The sequence below is a fragment of the Atractosteus spatula genome, chromosome 10 (assembly GCF_055471065.1).
Source record: "Atractosteus spatula isolate fAtrSpa1 chromosome 10, fAtrSpa1.hap1, whole genome shotgun sequence".
In the NCBI taxonomy this organism is placed as follows: domain Eukaryota; kingdom Metazoa; phylum Chordata; class Actinopteri; order Semionotiformes; family Lepisosteidae; genus Atractosteus; species Atractosteus spatula.
In genome coordinates, this window is record NC_142715.1 from 23,521,414 (window position 1) to 23,530,174 (window position 8,761).

Genomic DNA, 8,761 nt, shown 5'->3' on the forward strand with positions numbered 1-8,761 from the left:
TTGCAAAGCAAAACTTTAATAAAACGTAATAAAAAATATTCCCATCAAAAGTGGTACATTCAGAACTGTACATCAATCAACAATTTTATTTCCTATATCTGGAACATCAAAAGGTATTAAAAGAAAGGCTGAGCAGAAATGGAATGTTCAAGTCTCAATTTTGCAAAACAGAAGCTGCAGGACAGTGTGGAAACAGTGGAGTGAAGTGGACTCAGGTCACAAACAGTGTCAGTGTGGAAACAGTGGAGTGACGTGGACTCAGGTCACAGACAGTCTCAGTGCTCAGAACTGTTGTAAGACTGCGTGACTCTGTTGGTGAAGCTCTTCTGTGTCTAGACCTACAGGAGGAGCTTCTCCCAGACAGCCCTGTCAGTCTCACAGCACCCATCCTCTCCCTGAGACTCGTCCCCAACATCATCGTAGTCAGTCCTGTCAGGGGCAGGGGCTCCTTCTTCAGAGGGCAGTGTGGGCAGGACCCTGTCCACTCCAGGGCCAGCGTGGGGGACACCTGACAGAGAGACACAGACTCATATTTTTAAAAATGACTCAGTTATTAACATAATATTGATACAAATAAGTATTATGAAAATGGTGAATATCAGAAATGACTGAGTAGATAAATTAATAATTAAATCATAAAGTCATAATCATAAGCCTCCAACTTGTAAAGATTTTGCCAAATATATTCCCAATAGTTAAATATTTGTCATTAACGACACAACACACAAAAAATTACACACAACAAACATACAGCACACAATTACAAATTTGCTGACAAGGTGTTTTAGACACCTACATCCTAACCACCCAGAAAATCCTCAAACTGCTTGTTACGATCCCTGCCTCTCGGCAACGAAAGAGGCAGAAGAAGGCGTAGCCTTAATTCATCAGTCCACCTATCAGTGTACGCTTTCACCACCACACCTCCGTCTCATCTGGTATTTAAGCATTAGTCTTTCCCTACCCCCTCGCTCATTATTGGTTTCCCTTTCGAGCTACTTAGTTGCGCTACACCTTCTACCTCCTCGTACTGTTCTGGTTCCGACTTTGGTTTATCCCCTTTTACTACGTCTTTTGGATTACGGCTCGGCTTCGGTTGCTTCCTCCTAGTTTGGTTCTCTGGCTTCCCCTGGACTCTCAGCTCTCTCCTTCGGCTACAGTATTTGGATCATGACTTGTCTCTATCGGCTCCCGCAAGTGGGTTCACTACTTGGTTTCGGTTTCACTGGCCGAATCCGTAACACTGCTACCAAGTTTTTCAGCTTTTACAGATCACCTACATAAAAGAAAGAGAAACCAAACCTTCTAAACCAAAGACATTACAACCTACAGTTAAATCTCTTTGTGAACCCAATTGCTACAAAATGAATGGGAGCCTATCTCCCTGTTCTAAAGATGCTCCCACTAGCCAGGAGAGGCACTTTTTTAACCAAGGGATTCTCTAAACAAGAAATTAAAGTTTTAAAAACAACAGAAAGGCAAGCTCTCTTTATGAGGGTCAAAGACTAAACTCCAATCTGGTCTTTCCAGTTGATCTGGACAAGTAGTAGAATTAAGAAATAGCTCTGTCATTCCTGGATGGTTGATTGACAATCATTTACCCAGAACTTAACTAAACTTTATGGTTGCTTTGATCACTGAATCTCACACCTCAACATCTCAGCAAACATATCCTTGCTTTGCAGCCCCTAGCCATGTAATGTAATTGGAATTGGAATTGGAATTGATGACATTAGCCAGGTGTACCTAAATTTTTTAAAACACTTACATAGTCACAATAGTGTAGTGAAAGGGGATTTTAATTTTCTGTAACAATCAGAAATTATAGCAGTATATTTTGAGAGTACTTGTAGACTTTTAGGAACTAATCAAACACCATAATCTATAGTCTCACATGTATTCTAACCAAACAATATACAATTTATTAATATAATCATAATTTGCATAACAAAAAATAAGCATAATAGAACATATCTGAGAAGTAATCTGCTTTGATATCAATGGCTATTAGTGGACTAACAGTTATAGTATACAGAATAGATGTTACAATATTGTAGTCAAAAGTGTTTAATAGGATTTTTTAAAAATTAAATGGTATATTTTTGGAAGACTTGATGATTCAGTGTAGAATTCACTTATACTTATGAAGTATCAATGCTCTTAAACCACAGTGAGGAAGACCTAGTAATTTCTGAGCCTAGTAAATCTCTCTGCAGTCAGAGAACAGAATTCCTGGTCTTGGGGAATCTAAAGCTTTGTTCTGCCCAGACCTCATTCCCTCACAATTAATCAGCTGCTGATCAGTTTAAATCAATCTGGCTATCTGATTGGCTAGGTGTGTCAGGGTTTCAATGACACTCTGATCTTTGTGATCTAACTTTGTACAATTCAGGTCTCTCAGCCTTTATTAGCTGTTATTGATCCTTGTAGGACATGACAGAGTGAAGCTACCGCTACTGCAAAATGCCTGATTCCCCCCTGTCTTGGATGACAGTGCAACAGAGATGGATTACTGGAGGTTATCTCTCTCATCCCTGAACTACCTAACCCACAATGAGCCCCCTGGCTGTAGCCCCCTTTACCTGAAGTGGGGTCTCCCTCACCGTCGCCCACATCACTGTATCCAGAGGGTGTCTCATCAGAGAGGAGTCTCCCTGTGAACAGAAGAGCAGGTCAGTAATGTCTCTGTCATTCTGACACAAACTGGCCTCTTCATTTCCAGTTAGTGTTTATTTGCAGATATGAAATTAGGCTGAGGTTTATTTCTGACAAAGGCTACTGTGGGCTGGTACAGGGGGTACTCCTTAGTCTTATTTAATTTAACTCACCTGACACAGTGTCTGGACTCTGGGGCACAGTGATGGCATCATCATAGTACTCAGGGGCCTCTTCTTTCACAGAGGACATCATTTCTCCTAAAGCACACAGAGCACAGCTTCACTGTCACTCATCAGAACACTGAATGACATCTAGAGCACAGGACTGCTGGAGCTCATCAGAACACACTGATTAACTCAACATCACACAGGAACTAAAACTCCAGGCTCTAAGTACAGGAGATCAGGGGGATCCTGATTTCCAGTCCTATTCACAACTGTAATAAATGTAAAACAATTCCTAGATTTTCAAATAAGATGTTAAAGGACAACAGGGCAGAGAAAGTTTGGCTGTATTTGGACAGAGAGGGTGGTGATGTGAACCCTATGAGATACTGAAGAGGAGCCGGACACTGGCAGCAGTGACCCAGACTGAGTGTGCAGGGCTGAGATCACAGAGAGAGAGTCAGATTCATGTAACTGGTGCAGAATAGTACAGACTCCGTATTCAGAGGCTGAGAGAGAAGAGTGAGAGAAGAGAGAGTAGAGAGATTCAGACTCAGTGGGATTGGTGCAGAGATTTCCCATGTGACTGGACTGAAATAACCCACCTGACAAGGCATCTGGGCTCTGAGGTACAGTTACTGCATCATCATAGTACTCTGGGATCTCTTCTTTCACAGAGGTTATTGAGTCTCCTGAACCACACAGAGAGACAGAGAATGTACACTTCAGGACTCAGACGTAGTTTGACCATTGAGCTACAAAGTAATTGTAAAGTGTGATTTTAAATGTTTTGTGGTGTATAGTTAAGCCAAAACTCTAGGATCGCTGATTAATCTGATCTGAAAGGCAGTTTGTACAGCATGCTCTTTCGCAGTCTCCTTTTTTATCAAAACCAATTAATGCAGCACCCTGTTTACCACCCCAGTATTGACCAGATCTAGTTTTGCTCAGCATCTGTGATTTGCTGAGATAAGGCTAGTGTGAGGCAACACTGAAGAGCAGACTCCCCTCACCTGGTACTGGGTCTCCCTCACTGTCCTCCACATCATCGTATCCAGAGGGCAGCTCGTCAGAGAGGAATCTCCCTGTGAACAGGAGGACAGATCAATATTACCTGCAGTCAGACAGCAGACTCATTGCCTTCCACTGGCTGTGGAAGAAGCCAGGGTGTGAACAGTATCTCAGAGTTTGTGTGTATAAGGCAGATCAGGACCGGAGCAGTGCTGATTTTCTTCCGTTACTTTAACACCAGTTGAGAAAAAAAATCCTACGGGTTTAAAACCAGTATGGTGAGATTTTCTACAAGTGTTAAGTCCTCAGATTTTCCTTAGAGGGTGAAGACTAATCACACCTGAAGACTCTCTCCACTCACCTCTCCTGGGGGCACTGTAGGTTCCCTCTCTGGCCAGTTTGTACTCTATTTCCTCGTAGACGGCATCATGATAGGGGGCGAGTGCTCCCTTAGATAGGGCTGTGTGAGGAAAAGGTAATTATATAAATATCAACTCCATGTGAGTGACAGAAATGACCACTAGAGGTCACTATGTGGATGGTGAATTCCCTCCCTACCTTTCCTCAGCTTCCTGTTCTGGATCAGCTGCCCCACTAACAGGGCCAGCACCACGAAGAGCAGAGCCCCCAGCAGCAGGAGGACCATGGGTGAGGCAGATAGACCTCCCAGTGGCTGTGTCTGGGGTGTTGTCCTGGTTCTGCCTGAGAGGGAGGGAGACAATAGATGAAAAGGGATCAGGAGAGGTGCTCTTGGGCTCATATACACTTCAACACATGTCCTGTTCTCCTCCTGTTCCCATATGGGGCTCATGGCTTCAGGGTTAACCCAAAATCAGCGAAGAATATAAGGATTCCCAACCTTACCCATCAGAACTGTCAGTAAATCAGTGAGGAAAGAGATGACACTAGCACTAGATCTACACTGGGAAGATGAAATTACTGATTTTCACCCTGAGAGAGGAGAGGAGACACTACAGCTACAATGGGAATCTGAAGAGACACTGATCTTCACACTCAGGGAGGAGAGGAGACACTACAGCTACAGTACACTCAGAATCAGAAGAGACATTGATCTTCACCCTGAGGGAGGAGAGGAGACACTACAGCTACACTGGGAATCTGAAGAGACAGAAAGACAGGAGTTATCAATGACAGGGAGGATTTCTGTTCACCTGTAGCTGTTGTTGGACTGGCTGTTGTCTCTGACAAACCTGTAAAAGAGACAGGAGAACTGTCAATATATTGCCTTTGGTTTTACAGCAGGTTGAATCCACAGTGGTCTTAATAAAAAAAACTTTATATTTGTTGTCAACCTTGAGGTCAAATGTAGGATTGCAGGATGAAAGGTGTCTTGTTCTGAATTAAAGACTAGTGTTGTTCACATACACAGGGCTACAAAACATCCCAATCTTGTGACTGATGATCTTAGCTGGTTCAGTTAGATATTAAGCAGTGATAGAGTATGGGTGACATCAGTCTAACTTCTCCATTGATCTGCTACCTTGTTCATCTACAGTTCTAAGACTCTCCTCACCTGTACAGGTAACCCCTGCATCCTCCTTGTGTCGACAGTCACTCTGATTCAGTCCAGAGTGACAGCAGTCCCACAGGTGAAGTTCACTGCCTGTACAGTTCACCTCGTCCAGCCAGATGGTGCCGTTTCCTGGTCCGAATGAGGCCTCTATTGCTGCACTCACTGCATCCCCACAGCCCAGCTGTCTGCAGACCACCTGGGCATCCTGCAGGTCCCAGGAGTCATCACAGACTGTCCCCCAGGAGCCCTCATACCGCAGCTCCACCCGGCCAGAGCAGTTAGTGCCTCCAGCCAGGCGCAGAGCCAGTGGGACTGAAAGACAACAGAAAGGTTACTGAGTGTCGTTAGATCTGTGACTGTAGATGAGAGCAGAGAGGTTACTGAGTGTCTTCAGCTCAGTGACTGTAGTAGAGATTAGTGAGGTATTGAATGACTCTAGAAGAGAGCTGTAAGGTTCCTGTTCCTCAGCTCAGGGCTGCAGTGTCTCTGACTGTTTTACACACTGAACTCACCTGGGCAGTACAGCTGAGGCTGCTCTTCCTGAGGGGCTGGAGTGCTTCTGTCAGCTTCTTTCCTAGGACCTTCAAAGATTAATAATCATATAAAAACATTATTATTATTATTATTATAAAATGAATAACAATGACATTGCTTTCATTTTTATACATGCTTGGATATAAATTAATAAGAATTCAGTTTAAAGCTTTTGTCTGTTCTAAATATGGCAAAACACTAATTCACAGAGCATTACTCTTCACCCTGTACCTGAGCAGGTAATGTTAGCCACTTCCCGGTCTGTGCAGTCATTCTGACCCCAGGGGGAGGAGGGACACTGCCACAGGGTGGAGTCGTGTTTGCGACAGGAGATAAAGTCCAGCCATTTGGGATCAGGCCTCAGCCTGGAGTTTGTCTCTCTGATGGTGCCCTTGTCTCCACAACCCAGCTGTTTACAGATCACTGCAGCTGTGGTGTCTGTCATGCCGTTGGCACAGATGCTGCCCCAGGTGCCATTGTAGTAAACCTCTGCCTGTCCTGAACATCCTGCAGACAACCTCAGGAGAGTGTGATCTGTCAAGACAGCAGGGAAAGTCAAAGGAAACAAACACTGACAAGACAGCCCAACGTTTCATTCTGAACTGGTAAGAAACAACCAGCAAACAATATGGACAGCAACCAGTCTCATTTCCTGTACTAATCCAGTTATAACTGACTCACGTCATGAAATAAGGACAGCTGTACAATCACACAGTTGACATGAAGGTGACAGGACTGTGTGGTTCTGTTCATTCAGAATCTGGACAGTGCATCACACAGAGCTTTAAAATCCCATTACATGATCAGGTTCTGAACCAAAATGTCATTCTGATCAACTTGGCTATTCAGCAGCAGCAGAACTAAGAGACTGAGTATGAAAGTAGAATGCGTGGCTCAGGGTGAGCGGTGTAGCGCTGTGAGTGGAGAAAACGAGGCTCAGGGTGACATTAACACCAAGTGGTTCAACAGGATCTGACAGGAAGATTCTTTGAACAAATCAAAACAAAACATTTGAGGCAGAAAATCATGAAAGATAATGGCCAAGACAAATACACCCAAACAGACAACAGGTCTAATTGATGTGAGAAGTTTAAAGTTTGGACCCTAGATTTTACTGGAGGACTGAGATGAATTTATCCCCATTCACTAGTGGAGGGGAATTTATCTTGAGTGCCAGAGTTTCTTTCTCTCTTTATTTATTTTCGCTGTTATGTGAATGTGAATATGTGCATTCCCAGCTGTATCATCAATATAAACACCTGAAGAAGGCTCCACGGCCGAAACATTGTGTTTTCTCTCTTCTTTTTTTCAGCATGGAATGAACCTATTACTAGTTCCTTTGCAACCTACGCATGCTGACGCAGCTACCCACCTGAACTCATCAATATAAATATTTATTTTAAAATTAATTCTGCATCCAGCTCATGTACTGTATTTAAGATGTATTTAAGCACTCCAGATGCAAACCATATCCACAATGTGGAATTCCAGCATGTGGATTATTTTATTTAGCTAACTTACTGAACACAAGATTCTCACATCCTCACAAGTCAAACATATCTAGGCACTCTAGATGCAAGCCATATCCACAATGTGGGATTAAATAATCTGAATCATTGTAATTTTAATTATCTCCCCTACCTGAACACAGGATTCTCACATCCTCCTTGTGTCCACAGTCGTGCTGTCCCCACCCTACTGAGGGACACTCCCACAGAGACGACTCGTTTCCCAGACAGCCCACCTCGTCCAGCCAGATGGGACCAGTTCCCTGGCTGAAGGAGGCCATCATTGGGGCACTGAGGGCCGTCCCACACTGGAGCTGCCTGCACACCACCTGAGAGTCTGCCAGGTCCCAGGAGTCATCGCAGACTGTCCCCCAGGAGCCATTGTGATAAACCTCCAGCCTCCCAGCACAGTCATCTCCTCCCCCAACCAGCCTGAGGGACAGCTGATCTAGGAGCAGAGAATTAGAGGTCAGGGGTCAGAGGTCAGTGTAGTACTAAGAGATCACCATGTCCTGCTGTTACAAGTTGAAGATTATCTCGGCCCACTAGACACAGCAGATACAGTTCAAGTACAGTGTTTCTTGACTTTTGATTAATTTAATATATACACTTATTGTAACAGATTGTTCTTAAGCAGTATATATGTATATATATATATTATATTGTATATATATTTAATATATACAGTAAGTTTAATATATTCCACATTGTTCATAAACAGTATACCAGATAAGTTATTTTTTCTGACCCACTGTTGGGCATAGAGACAATAGCTCCACCAGTGTCAAATTGCAGTATTCAGATAGATGTGTTTGCCTTAGATCCCAAAGACCTGAGTGTGTTTTTGACACACAGAAAAAACTGCACACACACAGCTGTTGCCTCACTGACTGATCTGGGATTCCGCTGAGCAACAGAGACATCAACACACACTGAGAGCTCTGGAGATACAGAACAGGGGCTAATTCATACCTGGTGTTTTGGAAGAGGGTACAGCTGAAGAAGGGAAGCCTGTGGAACAAACAGAGAGAGAGAAATCAGACTGTGAACCTTGTGTGAGAAGAGCAATTTAACACCAGAAATGAAACTACAAATAAAACAGCACTGATGTGATTAAGACAGTCCTCATTCTCTCTTTACCTGCTCCAGGTGAATCTCTGGTCATATTTGAGTCTGTGAAAGAGAAGAAAGGAGCTCATTTCTGTCCACAGGAGTGATGTTTCACCAGTGGAGTGTCAGCTGCGTGTGGGGCTCAGCAGAACATAACATCTGTAAACCTTGACTTTCTGAGACTCACTTTCTTTTCAGGCTCCTGTTTAATTGGGCTCTATTAATTAAACTAATTAAGCAGG

General features: G+C 43.5%; 1 pseudogene; it reads right to left on the bottom strand.

Moving 5' to 3' along the window:
- Positions 1-338: 338 nt before the first annotated feature.
- LOC148826031 (antigen WC1.1-like) lies at positions 339-8,574 on the bottom strand (annotated as a pseudogene).
- Between the last annotated feature and the right edge of the window lie 187 nt (positions 8,575-8,761).